This window comes from Sitodiplosis mosellana, unplaced genomic scaffold, assembly GCF_009176505.1.
Source record: "Sitodiplosis mosellana isolate CC-2019 unplaced genomic scaffold, AAFC_SMos_1.0 Smas_scaffold_6226, whole genome shotgun sequence".
NCBI classification, from domain to species: Eukaryota; Metazoa; Arthropoda; class Insecta; order Diptera; family Cecidomyiidae; genus Sitodiplosis; species Sitodiplosis mosellana.
The window spans coordinates 13,060,632-13,084,593 of NW_022601467.1; the positions used below are offsets into that span (position 1 = coordinate 13,060,632).

At 37.6% G+C, this 23,962-nt stretch overlaps 1 protein-coding gene across 1 annotated transcript in view; it reads right to left on the minus strand.

Moving 5' to 3' along the window:
• LOC129578037 (uncharacterized) overlaps positions 1 to 23,641 on the minus strand; it is a 90,941-nt gene extending 67,300 nt beyond the window's left edge. Inside the window, exon 1 of the mRNA XM_055466082.1 lies at positions 23,576 to 23,641. The gene's annotated coding sequence lies outside the window, so the exon portion shown is untranslated. The remainder of the gene's footprint in view (positions 1 to 23,575) is intronic.
• Positions 23,642 to 23,962: the final 321 nt, after the last annotated feature.

Sequence of the window (23,962 nt, forward strand, 5' to 3'; positions counted from 1 at the left end):
ACACACACACACACACACACACACACACACACACACACACACACACAAAACAATCAACAAGCCCGAGAGATGGAGACAGACCGACAGACAGACAAACAGAGATAGAAGCACATAGTAAACAAAAATATATCTATATGATACACAACGAATTCAAATTTCGCGCGGCATGGTAGACATTCGGCATTTTGTGTGTACACCGTAGTCGTTTTTGTGTACGTTCTTTCACAACAATTCTTTGGTATTCACACAACGCATATATTTAATTTCTAATAAACGAACGGTTTTCGTTGTTCGCCCGGTGTGCAGCTTCGCAGTGTGCTGCTGCTGTTGTTGCCGCATTTTTTTGTTCTTTCTATTTCATTCTTTTTTCATTCTGACTGTGTATGGATCGATGCTGTTCGGTGCATCTCGCACTCTTTTTCGCCTATTTTATTGTTGTGCATTCGTCTATCTTCCATCTATCTTCCATCATTTGTATTGTTTCGAGTGTGTGATTTCGAATGGATGCATTTCAGTTGGTTACGTTTGTTTTGTTTTTCGTGGCTCTTTTCCCCAGTGCATTTTTTTTCCGCTGCTCAGATAGATAGATTCTCCGATATCTATGTGATTCCAGTGGCCTTTTCAATTTTCATGTTCGATTGTTACACACGTATGATATAATAAGTATGAAAATCAGAACAAACGTAATAAAATGGATGCATAACGAAAAAAAAAAGAATTCGCAGCAACAACAACGGCAGCAGCAACGAAAAAACAAACCGTCGAAATACCTAATAATAATTGTGCATGATATATTGTAATGTAACTGTTTCTATCGGTATGCCTCCCTCTCTCTCTTTCTCTCTCTCTCTCTCTCTCTCTCTCTCTCTCTTACTCTCTGTCTGTTGCTCTTGAATCCGACTTCAAATTTTATTCTAATTTCTTGTGCATATATTCATTTTCTGCATTGTGTTTGATCAATTATTTCGGATCCCCTGTGAAAAAGTGCAATTGAAGATTTGCCGATTTTACCATTTTGTCTAAAAAAAAAACTTTGATTAAATCGATCGGACCTGTATGGTTTTCTCGTTGTAATCTATGGATTGTCGTGAGTTATGTGGCTTCTCTTTTTTTTGTCCATCTTTCTATCTCCCTTTTTGCTCTCCGTGCTGTTCAACTCCGCGTTTATTTTTTGTTCTTCTTCGTGTTCGTTTGTTGCACATCACAGACGTGCTCTTGTTATTGTATGGATTTATGGCTGTTGTTGCAACGGCACACTGTTATCGCCGGCTCCATTCATTCGAATGTTAAATTTATTTATTTTTAATTTTTCGTAAAGGAAGACAGAGAAGCGATCAAACCGAAAAATATGCTTGCCAATTTTCCTCAAGGAATGGTTCAACATTAATACAAATTACGTGCTTTCATAAATGATAAAGCGCATTTATCGTACGTGGCAAATTCTTTTATTTTTAGTCCGATGTGCAGTTATTGAAACAATTCATACGCCAAACTACGCAAACAACGCCAAAAGCACAATGGACACAATCAGCACAACAAGTACGACGGCAGCAGCAGCAACAGCAATACAACACACCTTTGCGAATCACCCAATTCCACTAACCAGATAATGTAGAAAAGAAAAAAAATAACGAACACACACATACAAAGAGAGAGAGAAAGAAAACCAGCCTATTCACCAACATTTCACAGCGAATCGATGCTACATAGCAACTGAAGTCCGATTGATTTACGTAACTTGTGATAAGAACTCTTCGGATTTTCTCTTCTCTATATCTCTGCCATTGTCTTTCTCTTTCTCTCTCCCTCTCTCGCTATCTCTCTTTCTGTTTAAATCCAAAGTTGTGTCATTCTTGCTTCTATTACGGCATGCGAAATTGGGTTAATCAGGCAAAAAAAGAGAAATAGCTAGAAAATGGGTTCGCAAAACTGTACGTATCACGATAACAACCGTAGAGGTAAGGAAATAAAAGTACAAAAAAGTACAAAAATAAACAGAATAAAATCCAGCAATTCGAAAAGATTCCATTAAACAAACAATTCCGTAATTTTGCTTCCATTGAGAAATGCGATGTGCATGGTGGAGAGAAAAAAGAGAGAAGAAAACTGTTTAAAGAAAAACACACAAACCGACACACACAAAACCAGATGCGAAAGAATGAGAGAGAGAGAGAGAGTATAGGAAAAACGCAAAAGAGATTCAAATAATTTTGTTGTTATTGTTTTGTTTGGTGCTGACAGTTTTTTTTTCTTTCTTCTTCTCATTTTGTTCTTTATTTAGATTATAACGTCGAATACGTTGAATCTTTACCGTAAGGCTGCGATGCCGCCGAAGAAGAGGAAGAACGTTTGTGTTACACGACAGCGATGACGTTCGCCCAGACAAACACACAAATCTTATTTAATTTAATTATCTCGTTTAGATGAATAAATGAATCTAACTTGTCGTTCAATTTCGAAATCGTAAACCATTGTGCCTTGGATTACATAAAACGAAAACAATAGCATCACTCCGAAAATGTGTGCCAAATCATCGGGACTAGAGAGGGGGCCTCAATGCAGCTAATGTCCAGGTTTGAATTCTTGTTTTCCCGTCGACAACTTTTTCTATTTGGTTTTCTTTTCAAAATGTGTGCTTTGAACTCTGGACGAATTTCACTCAGTGCATCAACATCATGGTTCTGTTTCATTACCTCTGACGCGTTGTACTCACGGTGCTTAGTGTGCTGATCGAACTTTTGTCTTTGCCACAGCTAAGAGCTGAACTCGGCTGAACGATTGTAAAATAATTGCCAGTTTGTTGAGAATTCACTAGCAGAAAGAGTATCACTCGAATTACCGAAGCTAATAACTGCATGCACACAATGGGGCACACTACGATAATCCAGAGTATATCGATCGTTCGTCGGTTTTTCTATTCTTCTATCAAGTTCACCGTGCACATTCCAACATACAATCATCCGTGCGTTTTTTTCGCCACTCTATACACAATCAATTAATGAATTTAGCCAGATGTTGCGTACAAAGTTCCTTTCCATTTTCTAATATCGCTAGCTCGGCTAATAAGTTTGAATATATTTTGTTTTTGTCGATGCGACTATCACAAGAGCCGATCTCTGTTGTGTGATTACGACCTGGTGGAAAATAATCTCGAAAATAGTTTGCAACTGTGTTCGGTTTCTTTTGGCGTTTCTGTTGCGTTGAATCGCACAATCTTGTTCGTTCGATCGTTATTATCATTGCTAGTGTTAGAACAACACTTTATCATAATAATCAACAATGCGACACAAGGCAACAACAGAATGGAAAAATAACAACAACAACAACAACAACAACTACACAGTTGCTGAACAACTTTCAATTCCTTAAAGCAACCCAAGACGAAGATCAATGAATCAATACGTTGAAATGGAAATTGTTTGTAAAATATCTTTGGAATAGACGAAAAAAAGCCATATATTTATTGCCTGCTGAAAGTTGTTCATTCAGAAAAACCTTCGCATCGAATTCCTGTACTATCTTTGGTTTCTGTTGAATCTTTTGCATTTTATTATGGTCAGGAATTTGTTGTTACGCTTAATGGTTTAATGGCTGGTACTTGGCATTGGCATAAGATAAGAGCGAAATCGGTGTGCTGAACAACATCAACAACAACAACAAAAACTAAATGAAGAACGTAACAACAACACGAGTAATCACATTTTGAAATTGACACTCGTTGCACTTTCGGTTCGCAGCATTGCCATTGCAACATATTTTGAACTTATGAAAGTTTTCCAAGTAAACACACACGGATGCAATTCCAGACTGGATTGCGTAATCGAGGCAGAGAGAGATGAAGATGCAAAGATACAGAAGAAAAGGGCAGCGCGACTCGGCCGTCGAACGAATAACGATCAAAATGTATCGAATCAATACCGTAACCGAGTAGATAGTAACAACCGTTATAATGGTGCACTCAAATAGTCCTCTTGCAGAAATAACAATAATTAATTAAATGCGAATGAAGACGGCATGAGCGACGATGCGCGACCATAGATATATACACGTATAAAGTGAAGATAAAGCGCACGTGTTCCCATGTACATTGTCTCGGACACACAACACACGCCGCGACCAACTCTTCTTCTTGCGCTTTGATGATGACTGACCATGACGAGTGATCCGGCTGTCATTTTCTTCCTCTATATTTGATGCACAGAAGTTGCAATTGCAAATCGTCAGCACGATTATAAATGTAGGAGAGCACACACATAGTGCGAGCGATAGAAGAAAAAAAACTGTGAAGAAATGATACAATAAAGCATATATGTATGAGAACGTGTAATCGCATTTGGCGACCACATCTCACTCGAGCACGAAGCGCGCACATCCGCGTCCGCGAGAAAGATCGAAACGAGTGAGTGTGCAACACGCTCTGCTGATGAAAGAAATGGAAAAAGAAGGAATAGGTGTGTGTATGTATATGTGCAAATGAATACACGAACACTCCAAATGCTGACTTATTACATGAACAAACATCTCGAATATGGTTGATACCGCAAAAAAATTCTAAGTTAATAGTTTCACTTTGTTTTTTGTTTCTTTTTTCACCAAGCGGTTAAAAGTAAATGATCATAGTATTAATCATGTTACTATTTTATAATTTTTAATTTGGTCTCTGGCAATGAGTATGTGCTTTGTATATTAAATAGATGCACACACACACACACACACACTAAATGTGGGCATGAGCACACGGTGGCTGGCTTCTCTCATCATTATCAGGTGCCCGAATAAAATAAAACCACATTCGGTGGAAGTTGCGTGGATGTGCAGTCAACAGGCAAAACCCGATCGTTGTCGACAATAACGCGTTTCACTCTGGCACAGCACATAGAAACAATTAGGCAGGAATGTAAACTCTCTCTCTCTCTCTCTCTCTCTCTCTCTCTCTCTCTCTCTCTCTCTCTCTCTCTCTCTCTCTCTCTCTCTCTCTCTCTCTCTCTCTCTCTCTGCATCGATATGAGACGCAATATGGAAAAGGCTGGAGCAAAATATTGCGAAAAAGAGAGCAACGCATGTAATAAATTTTGAATTAAATAATACAATTTAGAGAAAAATTCTAACACAACAATTTAATAATAATAATAAAATGCATAATCTGCGTTCAATTAAATGCTGATTTTTCTTGTATCGTTCAGTTTTTTTCCTTCTTCTTTTCTTGTTCGTTCGTTCTTTTCTTTATCCGGCTTGCTATTTATTACTATTGCATCGATGTAATGCATGCATTGTATTCACAATATTTTTCTTCATAAATTAGCTGTTCCCTGTTAGTGTGTTACTGTTACTAAGACGTCAGCGTGCATGTATGTGTGTTTGTGTTGCTTTTTTAATTTGATGCAAAAATTAATCGCTAAAATTACGACAGCACAAATTCCATGAACGTTTCGAGCTCGCTTCTTCGTCAAAGTGATGTGTGTGTGTGTGTGTGTGTGTGTGTGTGTGTGTGTGGATTGTTTTCTTCGGTGTGCAAACAATCGAATTAGGTAATTGTAGAATGTTTTCATTTCCATTGAAAAACTCCGCAAACTCGTAAAACATAATTCAATTGGAAAATTAAAATGAAAGCAGCGGCAATTGTGAAGAGAGGCAGAAAGATAGCATCATATCACATCGCCGATGTGAAAGACAGTCAAAGAAAAAAAAATGGTGAAACACATAAATACACAAGAAAGAGTCATCACATTTCGATATAGCATCGTTCGGATATAGCCGCAAGACAGACAATTTGGGCTTGAAATAGACGTTGGCCGACGCAAAACGATCCACCAACAGAACACTAACATTATCAATTGGATCAAATATGATAATTAGCGATCGAGATCTTGGGCTGACCAATTGAACAATTAAGAAACATGTTATATGAAAACAATAAAGCCCATTTGTCAATAACAATGAAATTAAGTCATTAAAATCGCATTACTCATCCAAGGGTTTGTGGGACAGGAAGTGAGATGGTTGAATCGTGATTATTTCGTCAGTTATAATTTTCATTTCTTTTCCTTTCATTCAATAACAAAAAAACGGCCCAAGAATCTAAAAAAAAAGAAACCCGAAAATAGAAACGAACTCAATCCCAAAATGGTATATACTAGAATTGTTGATGATGGTACGCGTAAATAGAACACTTGTTTGGAGTCGGCCACAGTGTGGCATAATTAAAAATAGACAGACAACGACCGGGATAAAGAGATGGAGAAAAATAAAAGGAGCAATTAAATCAATTCTGCAAAGAAGGCCTATTATTATTAATAAATTGTCTTATCACACATAGAGTTTCCATAGAAGTGGCCTTACTCATTTCTCTCTCTCGCTCTCTCTCTCTCTGTCTTCCAAGAGAAATCGCTTTTCAGGCCAAGCGCTTGTGTTGGGTTCCGTGTGTATGTATGTGTTTGTGTGTGCGATAGGTCTTTGCATGAACATCATTTATTTTCCCGAAAAACCTCGGCGCGTACAATTATGGCAAATTGCCAAAATGAATGAAATGTGAATGACAACGAATCGCATCAAAACAATCGAATCATACCAAATTAAAGAGCGATTTTTTTGTTGTTGTTGTTGTTGTTGTCTACTTGTTACATGTGTGCGTCTGCCAGGAGAAAGAATTTTGAGATGATTTGACTTTCGAAACAGTTAAATGTAATGTTCTCCTTTTTTGCTATTTCTTCTTCGTCCGAAACGGTGTATGTGTCGAATGGAATCGCTTTTCGAATGGAATTCAAGCCTAATATCTAAATATTGTGCGCAACTGTGACAGCATAAAGACGTTAAATACAAAGTAGCCATGCGTGAGCCATAAAGACCATTCTATTTGCTAGTCAACTGGTCAGCGGGAAAATTAGCAGGAGGTATTTGTGTATTCATTTCTATTCATCGTTTGGTTGTGTTTCTTCTTTTTCTTTCTTCTTGTTTTGTTATGTGTGTGTGTGTGTTTTTTTTCTTTATTATTTTATATTTTCTTCTTGTTTGACCCATTATTCTGGATATATTTTACGTCTATAGAAACTGTCAATTCGTTTGCATGGGTCATTCTCTAATAGCTAAACTTGTGGCGCTTTTCAAGCTAATAATAAATCTGAAATGGTGCCAGAATAGTTGTTTCGCGTCTCGTTTTGTTTTTTCTTCCTTTGCCAATTTTCGTTTCAGCTGAGAGATAGATTGTTTTCGGTGTTGCTATTAATCTTTAAAACTACAATCATGACAAATTCCCAGCTATTAAACAGATGTGATGCACACAAGAGCAAGTGATTTGTATGGCTCATATAAAAGGATCGAGATTGCATTGGGCCACGTTCATCAGTTGTATTATGATTGGATGCAGTCGATATATCCCCTTTCGACACGACTATTTCGCCTAATGTCACCTATTATTATGTACTTGAAGATGATTGAGACCAAAATTATGGTAATAAAATCGTATAATTCTACTTTGCCTCCTCTATATATAATCTCTAGCTCAAACAAAACGCGATTCTTCGTCAAATATTAACGAAAATTAGTTGCAAAATAATAATGAATATTTTCATTTCATTTAATAATGGCTTATTAGATGGAAACAGAAAAATTGAGAACCAGCGCTAGCGAAATCGAATCGTCGAAAAATGGGTAAATGAATAATCAAACTGGGTGGAAAGATTGAAGCGATGAAAACAAAATTGTCTTAAAATATATATAATAATCGAAATTAGATTAACGATTGAATCAGCACAACTACGAAAAAAAAAAATTATAATCAGACGGTACGTATAGCTGTATGGCCCGAACGAAAACACACACACTTACTCACGAGAATCAAGATACAATTTATTTACGCTCTGAAATAAGATGAAAGAGAAAAATGCTACTTCAATGAGAATCTGCGCATATAAATAGGCAGGTAATTTGCCTGAAAGCAAAAGCTTAAAATATACGTTTATTTTTTCGATTTGTAAATTTTTTTTTTTAAAGTCGATCCTCTCATTACGACACATGTGAACTACCAACGAGATGACGACGACGACGACGACGACGATGACGACGACGACAACAACGACGAATAAACGATCACAGATCGTTTTCATACACAGGGTATGATTTAAAAGATTGGAGGCCCTCGTTTGACTACCTTGTAAACCGACAATGCCAAGACCGAACGATCGGTGTCTAAGTGATTGTTGCGTCTTGTCTCGCCGATTTCCAATCGATTTTTCTTTCGCCCTAAGTGGGAATTGAGCCATCATCGCTCTCATTTTTATCGCTTGCTCTCGTCGCTTTGAACGATGCTATTTATTTTTTTCTGCTTTTCAAAAAAAGAAAATGATTACTGGGCGATCATTCTATACAGATAAATCTCATTAAAAGTCAGCGCCCTATTTGTTTGAGAGCTCTGGTTTGGTCGCTTGCTGATTCGCGCACGCGCGCACACACTTCACATATTCATCAATTTACCATTTTACAAAAGCCAGATAATCGTTAAAAATCGTTAATACCATTTACTATGATTAATCATATTATTTGCGAAACGATCTCAACTAACGGCCCCCCCTCTCTGTCTTGCAACAACACCAAACGATGTTCACCAAACGATCGTTAACATTACGACATTGTCAAATCAAATTGGAATCCTTCGTTGCACAAATTTATGGTTTTTTTTTTCCTGTTGCAACATTCAGAATATTGTTTGTGAGATCGTTAAGAAGCAGTGCAGTGCACAGCGGACACCACAATCATAAAATGAATTACGTCAACAGACGGTGGAAAAAAATTAGCTGCAAACATTTTGCGGCTGTATACTTCATAAGCCGGTAATTTACGACAATTATATTTCGTGACAATATTACAAAAGCCGGGAAAAAATGAAAGTCTTGTGCACGAAAGTGCGCGCGCGCCAAACCAACCAATGAGAGGCAGCCAGTGAGTGAAAAGCACAAATGCATGTTCTATTCTAACAAAGTTCAATATTAATGTCAAATACACACATAATTCATTCGCTTTTCCTGGCTACATAATGAAATGCAGTTGCCGCGGCGCGCCGCACACAATCCAAACGATAAGCCATTCCAAGCGAAGCAACGAGCGAGAGAGAAAGGAAACTCACTGCGTCCATCGTTTTGCACACTGCAGATGTTTTAATAAGATTTTAGAAAGACTGATGATTTACATTCTAACATCTTTTGCAATTCTTTACTTATTTTCACTCTTATTTATTGTTATTATCATTGCAGAGTTGGGAGTTGGGTTGTTGTGTATCTTTTCTACTGTTGCTTTTTTGCTCTTCATAGTTTTGCTCGTCTTTTTCGTCGGTGACCCCGAAGAGAATAAACTCGCTCACTAATGATTGTGTTGCACCGTCGCATTTATGAATGTGAATGCGAGTGCTTGGCTTCCAATTAAAATATCTCCGGCTTTGACGGCAATTACTTTGAAATGAGTGTTGAGTTTAACAGTCTCGAAATCAAATTGATTTCCTCAAAGCCGAAGCAGAAGCAACGGCATTTTCTTCCGATCAGTGATGCCATATGCCATTACTGTGATGGTGGCACAGAATGGATTTTCGAACCTATGAAATCATTCTATGGCCAAACGGACCGACATCAAACAAAAGCCATTTTTAATGAAAATTGAATTGACGAATGTGATGCCACCATAATGATAATCTTGTGGTCTTCTGATGAAATATGGACGCAAACGAATGAATGATCAACATGTGCTGTCGTGTCCAGAAAACCCGTTCCAAACCTACATGAATTCGGAGATTGCATCGAATGAAATCTAATTTAGATGTATGCAGTCGTGTATACAGAATGCTTCTTAATGCCATTTTTGCGTAGTGCGTTCGTTTCACGGGTAATTTACGAATGAGCTGAAAAGTTTCCATTTCCATTTTGCACGATCAAATGGAATGGCCGGTGTGCGAACCAAGTTCGAACTTGGTGCGAACAGATATATGCATGCGCTTATGATCTAAGTAAATTCCATATTTCGTTGCTTTGTTGTTGTTGTTGTTGTTGTTACTGCTGCTGTTTTTTTTAGCGCTGCATTTATTGCGAAAGACGAAAATGATTATCGTTCATGAACTTGATGAGCTTTCTGCGTGCGCCTGCACCATCGCAGCAACAGCATCATCACAAGCCAGTTTTAGTTTGGTTCAGATAGACCTCACTGGCAGAAGGAAATGAAAGAAAAACTTCAAATACACTAATCAAATAATCACAAATCGCCAGACATACGAGACATAAATAGAGGTACAAAGCATCCCAAACGCGCATGAGCGATTAAGCGTATAGCAAGCGAGACAAAAGAATGTTGCCGACAAGCAAGACAAATATCGATCGAGTTTGAGTGTGTGAGTGAGAGAGATGCAGATTGATAGCAGTTGAGATCGAGAGATCTGACCAAGAAGTAGCTACAACTCCAGTGGTGTACATAGACACAAACACACACACACTCACAATCCAAACAAAAGGAGAATCACAATGGCCACAAAGTGATGGGTAACAGATGCAATGAGATTAGATGGTGATGGATACACACATTGAGAAAAGAATAATAGCGATGCTACGGCAGCAATAAAACAGTATAATTTAGAAATCTATATAAAACAATCGGCTTCATCTTGGATGGTCTGATTGTAGCGAAGTAAATGCTATTAAATGAAAAGTTCTATGCGAAAGCAATGGAGAAGAGCATCGAATACGCAATGAATAATTTTATTCTCTCTCTATTTTGTGTTCGTGCGGGCTGCTGTTGTTGCCATTGAAGCCACACGATGCAAATATGTTCATGTTCATATGTCCGCACTGTGCCAACTGAACGAAAATCATTACACTTTTTACGTGGCTTCATTCTGCAGTCAGAAAAATACTTCTGCTACTGCTGTTGCTGCCATCTCATGCACGGAACAAAATTAAAGCAAATGAAACAACAACAAAAACAACAAAAAACGAACAGAATAAGAATAAAAGTTCACATGCAAATTTCGATATGCGAACATAAAACAACAGAAAATCTTCACACACGCACGTACATTGGCACTCTTATGACAGCCGAATAAATACAACAAAGGCAAAGTTAAAAAAAAACAACAACAAAGAGCATAAGAAACGGCTATGCAAAATTAAGTTTCAGATTCATCCAAAAGAAACCATTTTAATCGTCGTTTCTTTCTCTCTCTCTCTCTCTCTCTCTTAAGCGCCGTTCTAATGAAAGATATCAATTTTCCAAGACGGAACTTTTTCTTCTTTTCTATTTGTTCAATGTAATGTTTGTATGTATGGCATTGACTAGCGCCGTTCAGTTAGAAATCTGCTGAGAGAGAAAAAATAAACTGATCGACCAACCAATCGACCGGCCAAAAAGCAATCATGTCAATTTTTTGCGGTAGTTTTGCATGTGTGTGGACGAGACATGAATACCCATCACATATCAAAATGAAATGACGATGATCGGCCATAATTTGACAGGCGACGTGCAATATTGCCGAAACTGTTATAATTAACTGATATATTAAATGCCGTCAAGCACCCAGTGTCTACCTCTTCAATTCATTCAAGCATGATTAAATATTTTCCTTTCGCATTGTTGCTGATTCGTTCTCTGTTTTTCTCTCTCTCTCTCTCTCTCTCTCTCTCTCTCTCTCTCCCATAACTTCTGGTTTTGTCATCATGTTGATGCCTTTGTCTTTTGCGTTTTTTTTCTTCTTGTTTTCATTTCTCTGACCGGCATTCTTTCGGGCATCAACCACACACACATACCACGCAATTCATTAACTTTCAATAAAACATTACGCATCAAGTTCGTTACTCTCGAAATTCGCATGACCAACTGAACACTTTTCGTACGGAAGAGGAAAAAAACTGCGTTCTGAACGGTAACAAGATACTGCAATCGATATTACTAATAATAATAATTATGTGGAAGCAAAAAAGAAATCAATTAGTGTGAGTACAAAAGGAGCCATTGAAGAATTTTTTTTTTGTTCCCTTCTTTGTTTCATTATTTTTGAATACTTGAAATACAGGCGTGTGTATAATATACTACAAGAGTGGGAAAAAAAACGCAACCGATGAAAAAAAATTCACAAAACTTGTTTACGCATTGAAAATTTTGCTTGAGCGATGGCGATGGCGATGACGATGACGATGACGATGACGATGATGAGTGGCGCCTTCATGTATATAAGTGAAACAAATTAAGCGGCTTACAATCAGAAGGTGTCTAATTTGATCGTTACAGCCACATCGAAGCGTGATTAAAATCTATCTATTGATCACACACACGGTTTATTTCTCTCACACTCTCCTCCGCTGTTCTATCAAGCGTCAAATTTTGAGGATGACAGAAATAAAATCGGATTATGTGATATGTGTCGTGCATATGCAAATGAGTTAAACTAAAATTCTATATTATCCATGGAACAAGTGGATTTGAATGGAGTTCATTTCTGTTTCGTTGGTTTTATTTGCTTTGCTTTGCTTCACTTTGTTTCGTTCCGTTCATAGGATCAAAAATCTGATTGAGGACAAGCGGGCGAATAAACGTGTGTGCGCGTGTGCACAAAGTGAAATATAGTGGCTTAAGCCAGTCCAACAGCAAGAAAATGCAGAAAATTTGTTGCTATATCGTTTAAATATGGAATCAAGGCAAACAACCAAGTGCATTTACGGTGCACCATGTGCTATTTAGAATGTTTACATTGTTGCTCGTTATTTTTTTTTCTTCATTTTTTTCGTTGCTGTTCGAGTGTGTGTGTGTTTGTGTGAGGCAAATGAAAACCAGGTAAATAAACGTGTTTAAAATGTGACACCTGAAATTCAAATCCATGCTAATAGAGAACCGTTAAAACCGGCTTTGTTTGGTGCATCAAACATAAAAACCATTTGCTGGAACATTGCAATTTTCATTTTTGCATTGGATATTGTGTGTGTGCGCGGTGTGCGCACAGGGCACCCGCTCGTACTGCTTCTTGCACTCTTCGCTTTTTAGCCAAATGTACAGTGCGCAATATTAGCGGGGCTTTATATGTTCAGTTGCATTTACAATGAGCAAACATCATGTAAACCGTAGATATAAGTGAATTATTATGAACGCAAATCCCCATCGAACAGACAGCAGAACGAAAAAAAAACACAAAGAACTTTGGCGCACATCACTCGCACAAAACACCTTTATCCTCTGGCGAAGGGAAAAAAAACTGCTCGTGATTTAAGTGTTGGATTTTCATTTTTTTTTTGTTCCTTCGTGTTCTTTTCGCTTCGTTTTTCGATGCCATGGCCAATGCAATGTACGAACAATATTCACGGACAATAAATTGTTCGATTGATTGTGTCGCCCGATCCCCGGCACAATTTACGATGGTTAACCACTTAGTTGGACATGGTACGTGTACCAAAAACCGATATAACAATTTTAAGCGAGCGAGAAAAACCGAAAACAAGCGACGTGAGTGTTGTAACCAGTCGGAAATTCATTGCAAATTTCAAACGATTAGTATAAGCGCTGTGGTGCGATGTACGACTCTCTTTACTTTTACCCAATCGTCTCTCGTTCGACATAATTTAAGGCATTCGCTTCGATTTGGCCGTTTATCGGAAAATTTAAAATTGATAATTCCCAGAACATGAGAATGGCACACAATCGGTTGGATGTAAATATGTTTAAAATAAGTTTTATTCGTGTGTATTTTGATGCCGCTTTAGCACATACAGTATGTGTACACACACAAAGTGGGAGAGAGAGAGAGAGAGAGAGAGAGAGAGAGAGAATCGAACGTAAATGCGGTTTCATTCCGAAGCACAAAACCACCATGATCTTTTTCAGTTGCGTCACCTTTTGCAACATACATTGCTCGTGCGCAGCCATCAATTCCGTAATCATCATAAATGTGTTTAACAACCGTCGTGGTGTGATGCGAACTGAGGCTTCATTGAAATAAATGAAGTTTTAATATGGTTTAACGTGTGCCCACCTCCAACAACATTTTGTTGTTGTTTTTTTTTCTCTCTCTCACTATCTCTTCTCTCTTCAGTCGACATTGATGCAGCAAGTGCAATAAGCTCGAACATCGCGCGAGCGTCTGATGATGTTGATAGTAAATATAAAAACCGTTATCAAAGCAACATTTCACTTAACATCATTTCATAGATTTTCTTTTTTACATTTCTTTTCTCTCCACCTCTCCTCCAAAATGAATGGTTAATGCGATTCTTTTAATAGTTGCTTTTTAGCCTAATAAAAAATGGTACGTTAACATTTTGTTGTGCTTCTTACTTGTTTTTTGGTCGAATTAAATGTGAAATGAAGGAAAAATGAATGTATTGATTTTCGCCTCTGCAATTCCTATTAGACCATGGCTGTGTAGCCTAAAGTTATAAGTATTTATTATTCCCAAAGGAATGCTGGCTGAATTTCTTTGGCGTATGGCGCTCGTTAAAAAAAACGACAACTATAAATAATAGAATAAATACTTAAAACCCTCGACTGTGATGAAGTGTTGTCGTGAAATTGTGAACAAAGAAAATCGAGCAATCAATCAAAATGTTTTATGATTTATCACCTTCACGCAATAACTGAAGTGCAATTGTGCTTTTATTTTCCATCAGCGCGACGACGGTTCCCTTTTAACGTTTTTCACATTATCGGTTCGCGCTTGAGATTAACTCGCACACCTTTCATTGATTTTGCTTGAGTCGTTTCATTGTCATTTAACGCGTTGTATTGTGTACTCTGTGTTGTCAAAGCACCGTCACCGTCACCGTCTACATGCGATCGCACACGAATTAACGACCTGCGCAATGAACGATTCCAATTGGAGACAAACATTGGGGAGAAACAAAAAGAATCCGAACTGTCGAATTCACTCTTGGAAAATTTGATCACGCATCGTCAAGATCCACATTCTTTTTGCTTTTTTTTCGTCATCTGTACGTCATGAGGTTGATGTTTGCTGTGAGAAAGCATATACTTTGGCTGTTGTTGAAATACCGCCTCGACACACGTTGATGAAGATGTAATTTTCATTTGGATTCGAATTTGATTTTCATTTCGTGCACAGCCACTTCATAATATTTATCTATTGCGTGTGCGTTGTTATATAAATGTCGATGAATGTTCTTTTCGCCACCAAACAAAATGCTCATTGCTCATTTACATGATTGTTACCAGAAATTACATTCTTAGAATCACATATTATTTAATTAAAATATGACAATAATAATTGACGAAGCTAAAGCGCACAGAACAGGCAATGAAATGACTTACTGACTGAATGAATAAATGAATGAATCAGGAGAAAGGCAAGCAGCAAAATGTTAAATTATTATTAAAAAATTGAATGTAGGCACACATAAACACACACACACACACAAAGCACAGGAAAAAAATGAGGAAAAACGCTTCGTTGCGACAATCTTTTGCACAATTCTAGTTATACAATAAGAAAATTGGTTGATAAAACCCATTGGACACACAATGCTATCTGGCATGGATCAAGCCAACGAACTCACGTGAACGTTCAAAGAATTCACAGCCACACGGCATCTTTCATACGAAAATGTCTCTTCGGGAAAGATGAAGCAACGAGATGCCAATGCCAAAAAAAAAACAATAATAATAATGATGAAATAACAACCAATGAGCCGCTCTACACACAACCATTTTACTCTCTCTCTCACCACTTGCTTACCGGCATGTCAGTTGTGCTGTGGTCGCATCTCAAAGATGAATTCCAAATAATGCATTGAAATTTCCGGTACTTTTCTTTCCAATGCTATGGATACTATTATTATCTTTATATTTTCCACCGTATCTCATATAATTTATCAAAACAAAATGCAATCATTTCCCCTCTACACCTAATACGTTGTTTGTTCTATCAAGCGAGTTTGGCTTAAGGCAACCAGTCTCTCTCTCTCTCTCTCTCTCTCTCTACCTCTATCGGTTGTCTCTATTTTTTTAAATAGATTTTTCTTTGCTATAATAAGATATCCTCTATAGTAATTATGTTCTTATGTCAAGAGTTGAGGAGTGCGTTTCTTTTCTTTCTCTCTCTCTCTCTCTCTCTCTCATGCTTTCGCCATTGCGCGTAACTTTGTTGAGTGGAATGTGGTGTGTACGTAAAATTGGCATTTCCCGATAATGTGACATAATAATTTTTGTTGGTCGATAACAAGAATTTGCCGCAGGAATGATTTTCCAGTAGAGGCCAGCGTATAGTTGGTCAACTTGTTGTTAAATGCGATCAAATTTTCTGGCAATATGCACACGATTGCCTGCAACTATGCCTACCTGCCTGCCTGCTTGCCTGCCTGCTTACGATTCAAATTATGAAATTTGAATGGAAAATATGAAGTGCATGACGAAAATGGGTCATTTACTCTAAAAATGAAATTGTCGTAATGCAATTCTAAGATGTAATCACGAAGAACGGTATGCGTGTGTGCAGTACATGGAACGGAATTTCAATACTTCACCTCACTCTGTTTGTCTCTCTCTCTCTCTCTTTCTCTTTTTTCCACACAGCTCTAAATGATAAAGGTAAACAAAAGTCATGCTTGTGCTATAATGATTCTATTAATTTCCGTACAATTGCCGCTAATAGAAATTCATTTGTACGGGGGCAATAGGCGCGCGATCTATTGTGCTATGCGTACAGGTAATCATACCACAAACATATGAATTAATCATATTGTGATATGTCTTAACCAGAAGTATAATTAAATACTTGTTTTCTGTAATCGCTTCCATTTTTGTTGTTGTTATTCATTGCATTCTTTTTTCTACCCGTTCAACTATGCTGAATTTGATAGGCCTATTCGTGCGATGTGTGTAGTCTCTTCTTCTCTTCAGCAAGCGGTTAGTGTGTTATGAACGTATTCTCGGTGTGTCTACTTTTCTTGTGATATATGAATAAATTAATATTGTTCTAACAATAAAAGTTCACGGTGAGGATGGTGCGTTTGATATTAATACACCGATTTTCTGGTGCTTTATGAGTTTGATCGTCGGTAACGTAACCTATGAAATCTCAGAAGAGTATCTTGACTGACTATGAGAATTATTTCTTGTGTGCACTCGTGAGCTCTGTGTGTCAGTTTAACGAAATGGGTAAAGAAGAAAACGCTTGAAATAACTGAATGGCTGGTTTCAATGGAAACAAACAAATGCTTAGAACTTTACCTATAGTTTTTTTTTCTCCTCCGTCTTTTTCGTTTGTCGCTGTTATTGTTGTTGTTATAGTTCATTTTTTGTTGTTTTGTTTTTTTCTTTTATTTTTGCCTTTGATCCGATGTTCTTTGGCTGGTGTGAACATCAGAAAATGTGTGCGCGCGAGTAAAACAACCATAACGTTATAAAGATAATAATATTAGAGAAAAATTGAAAATACGCAGTGAAACGGGAAAAGAATGCGGAACATAAGGTAACAAGCGAATGAAACAGGAGACGAAATGAAATGGAAGAACAACAATAACAACAACTCATTCTTTGGAATAATGTAAAGCTGAAAAATGTTATTAATTTGATATAACGTTCATTTGAAAACGGTTTTGTGAATTTGGTGTGTGCCAATGTGCCGGTGAATGTTTGACATGTGTGTGGGTGTCATCGATTCTATGGCCGTTCCACTTGAAGCTTTTTTATCTATTGCAAAAGACACCGTCGTCCGTTCGTGTTCTATCGATGGTTTCGCCTTCTGTTTTTACCCAATTCGAAATGCTTTGAAATGATTGTTTTGCTTCAGTTTTCGTTATGGTTTCCATTTGTTCGCCAAACGTTTTGTGCATTTCTTCAGCTTTGAAGGTGCGACAGAATGTGCCAAAGAGAATGGGAGCCATAGTAAAGAGGGAAAAAAACAATACGAATCGTAATTATTCATAATCTGCAATTACTGCTTTTATATATTATTTTAAAAACGTAACCAACAAGCCAGCCAGCCAACCGATCGACCGTAGTCGCGGTATAGTGCTGAAGTTGTTCTGAACCACGCTCAACCCGAGCATATATATATATATCGTCTGCTTGATTCGAAACCAATTCAAAGTTCTTCAAATACATACAATTACCGTGCAGAACCTTACGGCAGTTCGGTTCAAACTCATCTATTGTATTGCTTACTTAGTTCGGTTGGCGTGTGAGCATTGTCGTTTCATTGTCAATGGCCATACATTCGTCTTATGTCTATATTATTCTACCATTTCGAATTTCAATAGCTTAATTTTTAGCCGAAGAAATGTTATTTCTTCTGCTTCTTCTTCTTCTTCTCTCTTATAACAATGGGATTAATGTTTGATTTGTTCAGGTTCGCGCAGTGTGTGTCTATGTCTTTCATTTTGTTCACCGTTGCTACTTTGCTAGTGACAAAACGATTTTGATCTTTTATAGACAATGCTGTTGAATTTGGAATGACTACCAAAATATCCCCATCGCACCATAACACCAAAGCAAATGGATTTTGGTACATTGGCCGCTACACTGACCAACCACAAATAGCTCATTAAACCATCATCATTCTTGTGCGCCACACCGCTGCCTCACATACTCTTCATCCTATTCTTTTAACTGCATTTCTATCATACCATTCGCGTATTTACTAAATAATTTGTACTTCTTGAGTACTTTCCACTTCTTCGCCGTTCGTTTTTCTTTCTTTCCATCTCATTCATGCACAAATTATTACGTCGAAAAGTGCATCTGTTCGATACCGTACAATGGTTATTACACAATTTCTTTCTCTCTCTCTCTCTCTCTCTCTCTCTCTCTCTCTCTCTCTCAATGGCCGCAACCATTTCGTTCGCTTTACTGATTACATAAATAATTAAAAACAACAACGGAAGAATATTTGTGGTTATTTCCATGTTTTACGTGGCCAAATGTTTCGATTCTAAATCAATGAACTGCAGAGCCATATCATAAATGTCATTGTCAACTTCCAAGCGATTGAATTGCGTGCAATCATTTCCATTCTGGTTGGCATTCATTCAAAGCCATTCAAATGAAAAGAAGATTCATTTCGAAACGAGTCATGCTTACAGTTAATGTTAATGCAGGTTAAGTTCTTTGCTTGATTTTCTTCGGAAATGTGAATGTTCCCTTCATTTGGTTTTTGCATTTATTTCTCTTTTTTTTTTCTCTTCTTCCCATTTACTTGTGAATGATTTTGAATTGAACGAAAATTGAGCGGTACTTTTGCAATTGCTTAAAGTGTTTAATCAGAATTGCTATGTATTCTGTTTTCTTTTTTTCATTCTTCTTTTTTTTCGCTCTTCATTCTGCGAATGCACCGCGTGCAAACACACGATAGAATGTGCTGCTAGTTTAATTGGGCGATGTTTATGCCCATAAATCATGCGGTAATAATAATTTTGCTCGAAATATTCAAAATGAGAAAAATTGCTCGAGATCTTTTCGTCAGTGATTGCAATTGCACTCAGAGCCATAGCATCCAACTTGGCTGACACATAATATATGATTTATGTTACAAAAGCACTTCCTCTTATGAAAGCGCACAAACACACACATACACACTTATCGCGATCTTTTCATCACGTCAACAATTTCAGTGAACTACACCATAAAACGGTTAGAAACCGACACAAGTAGATAGATGTTCGTTGTGTCAAAGGCTTTGAAAGCAAACGAGCGAGAGTAGTGTGTTGTCCATCACGAATGCTTGCAACTGACCGAGAGTGATTTATTGATTTGGCTCGCGCTCGAGTTCAATAGAAGAAAACAAAAAATTGAACTCAAAATCTAATTGTATACCATTTTTGCATCAACTTTGGTCTCGACTTCGTAGTCGGCCACTTTGATTCGGCAATGCATCGAGGGGGGATAATTGATGATAGCCAACTGAGTCTTAATTGAAATTTAATGGAAAATTACTCATCGTGTGCTTTGATCTGTTGTGTGCACAATGAGCATAGCGATATTTGTTTGTGAACGCGACATATATATCGCGGATGGAATATGAATGGAAAAAGATAACGTTTTCGCGTGCTCATTTGAATTTATTGCATTTGTGTGCTGTTGGCCGGTTGTGTGTTGTGTCATTTATTGCCAAGCTGTTGTTGTTGTTGTTGTTGCTGAATGTAACACGCGAATCGATCTCGGTTCAGTTTAAAATATTCTAGAGGGTGATAATGATGACGACGAGGCGACCACGACAAAATCGTTTCCGTAAAACGGAACTTATGTGCGTTAGCAGCACAGAATGAATGGAAATTGAATAGAATAGAATAGAATAGAATGGCATTCTCCTGTTTGTGTCAAGCGATACAAGAATACGGTCATAATTAAAGCCCGCAAAATGTGTGTGTCTGTGTGGATATTGTGACCTCAAATGTTATATAAAATGAATACAAAAAAAATAACCCAAGCCATTTTTACACGAACACTGTACACCAATGAGCGAACTGGTCACATAAAGAGAAATTTGGCTAGCGAAAGATGTGTACGTATATGTATTTGGCTACCAAAACACGATGCGTGTCAAGACACTTCGTGCTCATTCTCTTCCGTTCACTCGTCAATTAAACTTGCATTGTGCGATAAGTTGCGCATTTATTGTACCTATTCGCTAACGTGTCTTAAATTATTATTATCTATCGAACGACGACCGAGTTAGCGCAAAAAAAACCGAAATTCTCGCATTCAGAAAATTGTTATTTCATATGCCATTTCATTCTTAGGCATACGAATTTTTTTCTTTTCTTATTCAACTATTAACTTTTGTTCGTCGTCGTCGTCGTAGCCGTCTTGAAAATTATAATAGATGAAATTAATGAAATGAACAAAACGAAAGGATGCTTTGCTAATGATGTGGAGAGTGGGCGGCATGACAATCACTAAAAAAAACGTACCATACATCTTTTGGATGGGAGAATCCAGCGATAGAATTGTGAGTGGAAAGAACCGAATCATAAAAATTGTGCTGCGTGGCCCCTTCATACGAGCACTCATGATTCATGCGTATTGTTATTCAATTGTCCGGTGAAATAATTCAATGACAGCAGCATCAGCAGCAGTAATAACAAATGTAGAACACAAGAAGCTCAAAGTCGGCTCGTTAGATTGCACTTAATCTCATTATATTTCCTTTGCCGCTTGTGTGTGTATGTGCGTTTGTAACGCGCCCATAATTTATGAAAAGAAAACAACACAGCTGAAAAGATGCGAGACAAATTGAAGAAATCGCACAACGGACCGAACACCAGATAAACGGAAAAAATTATTATTTTTGCAGCCACGTCATCATTCTTGTTAACATGTCACACGCCGATTAATAAATTTTTTGTTGCTCTTTTCGAACATTTCAAACAGACAAAGAACGATGAGCCACAACAACCGAACGTAATGACAACGACGACGACGTCGACGAAATAGAAAAAAAATACAACATCATCATGTGTTTATGATCGTGTGAACATTCAAATGATTTATTTTGAAGTTTACCAAACTTATAGCAGATAAACCCACCGAATGTGCATGGCATGCTCAACAAAATATGTATTTGCGATTCGTTAGAGATTCGTCTCTTGTTCTCTCTCTATCTCGCTCATTCGATTCATAATCGCTGAGTTTTCAATTCGAACGGAAGAGAATCTTCTCGGAGTGCCCACCATAACAAGCGCACCGAAAGCCAAACCAACGAAAAATTTCAAATTAACGAGCCTCTTCATCATCATTGCGTTTTAACAATTTTCAGGTGAATTACGGTACAAAGACAATGTATGTGTGCGTGCGCGCGCGCGGTTCACAGTTTGAACAACATGAGATTGTTCTTTCTGATTGCTTGGGCATGGGCATGGCCATAGCCATGGTAAGCAATCCAGCTAACCGAGCCAAACCACATAGAGCACATACAGTTCCCAAATAATTAAATGGTAGGCAGTGGATAATAGTCACAGTGGCGGGTACATTGTAAATTAATGCTTTATTCCGAGCTTTTTTCTCCACCACTTCGTTTATTTAGTTTTGTTTTATTGAAATCTCTCTCTCTCTCTCGATCGCATCGCTCAAATTAATTTAATCAACAAGAATCACATGGATTTTCTATCTTTCTCTGGTGACTCTCGTAATTTACTTTTTTGTTTTCTAATTTACCAATTGCGACGAAACCATTCGATCTCAATGTGAAAATCTAATTTCACTCAGTTCAGATTGTATGGAAGAAACAATCAGCAAAAATTGTTCACCGTTGATCAAGAAGGTCGAGTCATTGAAACGAAAATGATAATGATGAAAGAAAGCAAGAATGTGAGGCAAAAGAAAAACAAATTCTTCGTTGCTAATTGATTGCGGATCCCGTGAAATGTTTTTGCTCGTTTGTTCGTTCTTTCTACGCTTCTTTTTTCGTCGCGCCGATTCGGTTTTTGCATTCTAATCGCAAACGAATGCGATCGCGATCGCGATCGCTATTTTGATACTATTCTGATTTTGAGTGGGATGTTATCCAAGAACCGGTTCTTCGTCGTTTGGCAATTCTTCCACATTTTTTTTTTATATAATTAACCTAAAAACACACATAAGCGTAAAGAGGCGCCGTACTCCATATTCTAAGCCAAATCGTATCGTCAATATTCTGGCGATTTACATACATATAAACACAAATCAAAATCGGTAAAACCAGGCACAGCACATCACATCACACAAGTGTGCTTCGACTGGTCCGGCTCTAGCTCTCGCTATAGATTGATCTTGGCCGCGATTGTGTGCGCGAGTATCATAACGATGGTTTAAAATGTCTAAATATATTTTTTTGTGCTCATTTTTACATTTTTGCACGGTGTTTTGATAACGGGTTTGAATGCATCTGAAACTGCGAATGCGAACACATTGCCAGAGATCGAAACAAGACACATATATATATATATATACACGCTTGAGACATGCGATAGACACAAGAATGAAACGTTTTCGCAACGAAAAATTGATTAATGAATTTCATTTGACGATCCAGGTATTAAATGTTGAAGATTAAAATTGCGGCACAGGTTTTAATTTCATATTTGACACACATCCCGAATGGGTATTGCGTTGAAGTGAGCACAAGTGTGGCTCTGTAACCATAATCGCATCGTTTTGATCGAACATATATTTATTGTGTTCGAAGAAGTGGTGAGGCATATTTTGCTTTAGTTTACCAAGCGAACAGCCGAACGAACGAAAAAAAAGACACACACACACACACAAACCAATGTTGAAAAGAACGGAACCGCGCGGCGCACATCGTCCAATGTGATTACGGGCCGATCGTTGAGATTTGTTGCGCGCAATTAGAACCGATTGAATGCATGTTTTTGCGATTTATTGCCATTCAAGTTCTATTGCACACATTCTTCGGCATTTCGATTCGATTTTTGATGTATAATTCTTCTCTCTTGCGCGCGCATTCAAAACCTCTAACGAAAGACAATACCAACAATAACCAAAGATTTAAAAAAAAAAACAAATCTATCCCGATATTCTTCAATTCCGTTCGATGGAAATTGTGTACGGGATGGTTGTAAATTGTGAACTGCATCAAACGGCATTACAGCTAAATTAACACAAAACCTACCTTTCAACCTCAAGTTTTGTTGTTGAAATCAAGCGGTACGCACCAAACGCCGTGTTCCGGAAACCTGAAAATGCCCATAACAAACAGAATGAGAAGAAATATTAGAACTCATTGAAAGATAAGCTTTTGCAATACGTTAGACGATTAGTTTCAGAGCAAAACGATGAAGAAAAAAAACAACAACATTATATTTTATTTCTAAAACAAAACCACGGAGAGTCAGTCGACAGCTGCGATCTATATCGCGCCGTTTTATTGATGCATTAAAACGATTTAGTTTACTATTGCTGTTGAGCTTAAATCATTTCGCAATAAATAAAAACAGATTGCCATCACGGTTAAAGGTGACCACCGTTGTAATGGACACCTTGAAAATTGTGTTGCTGG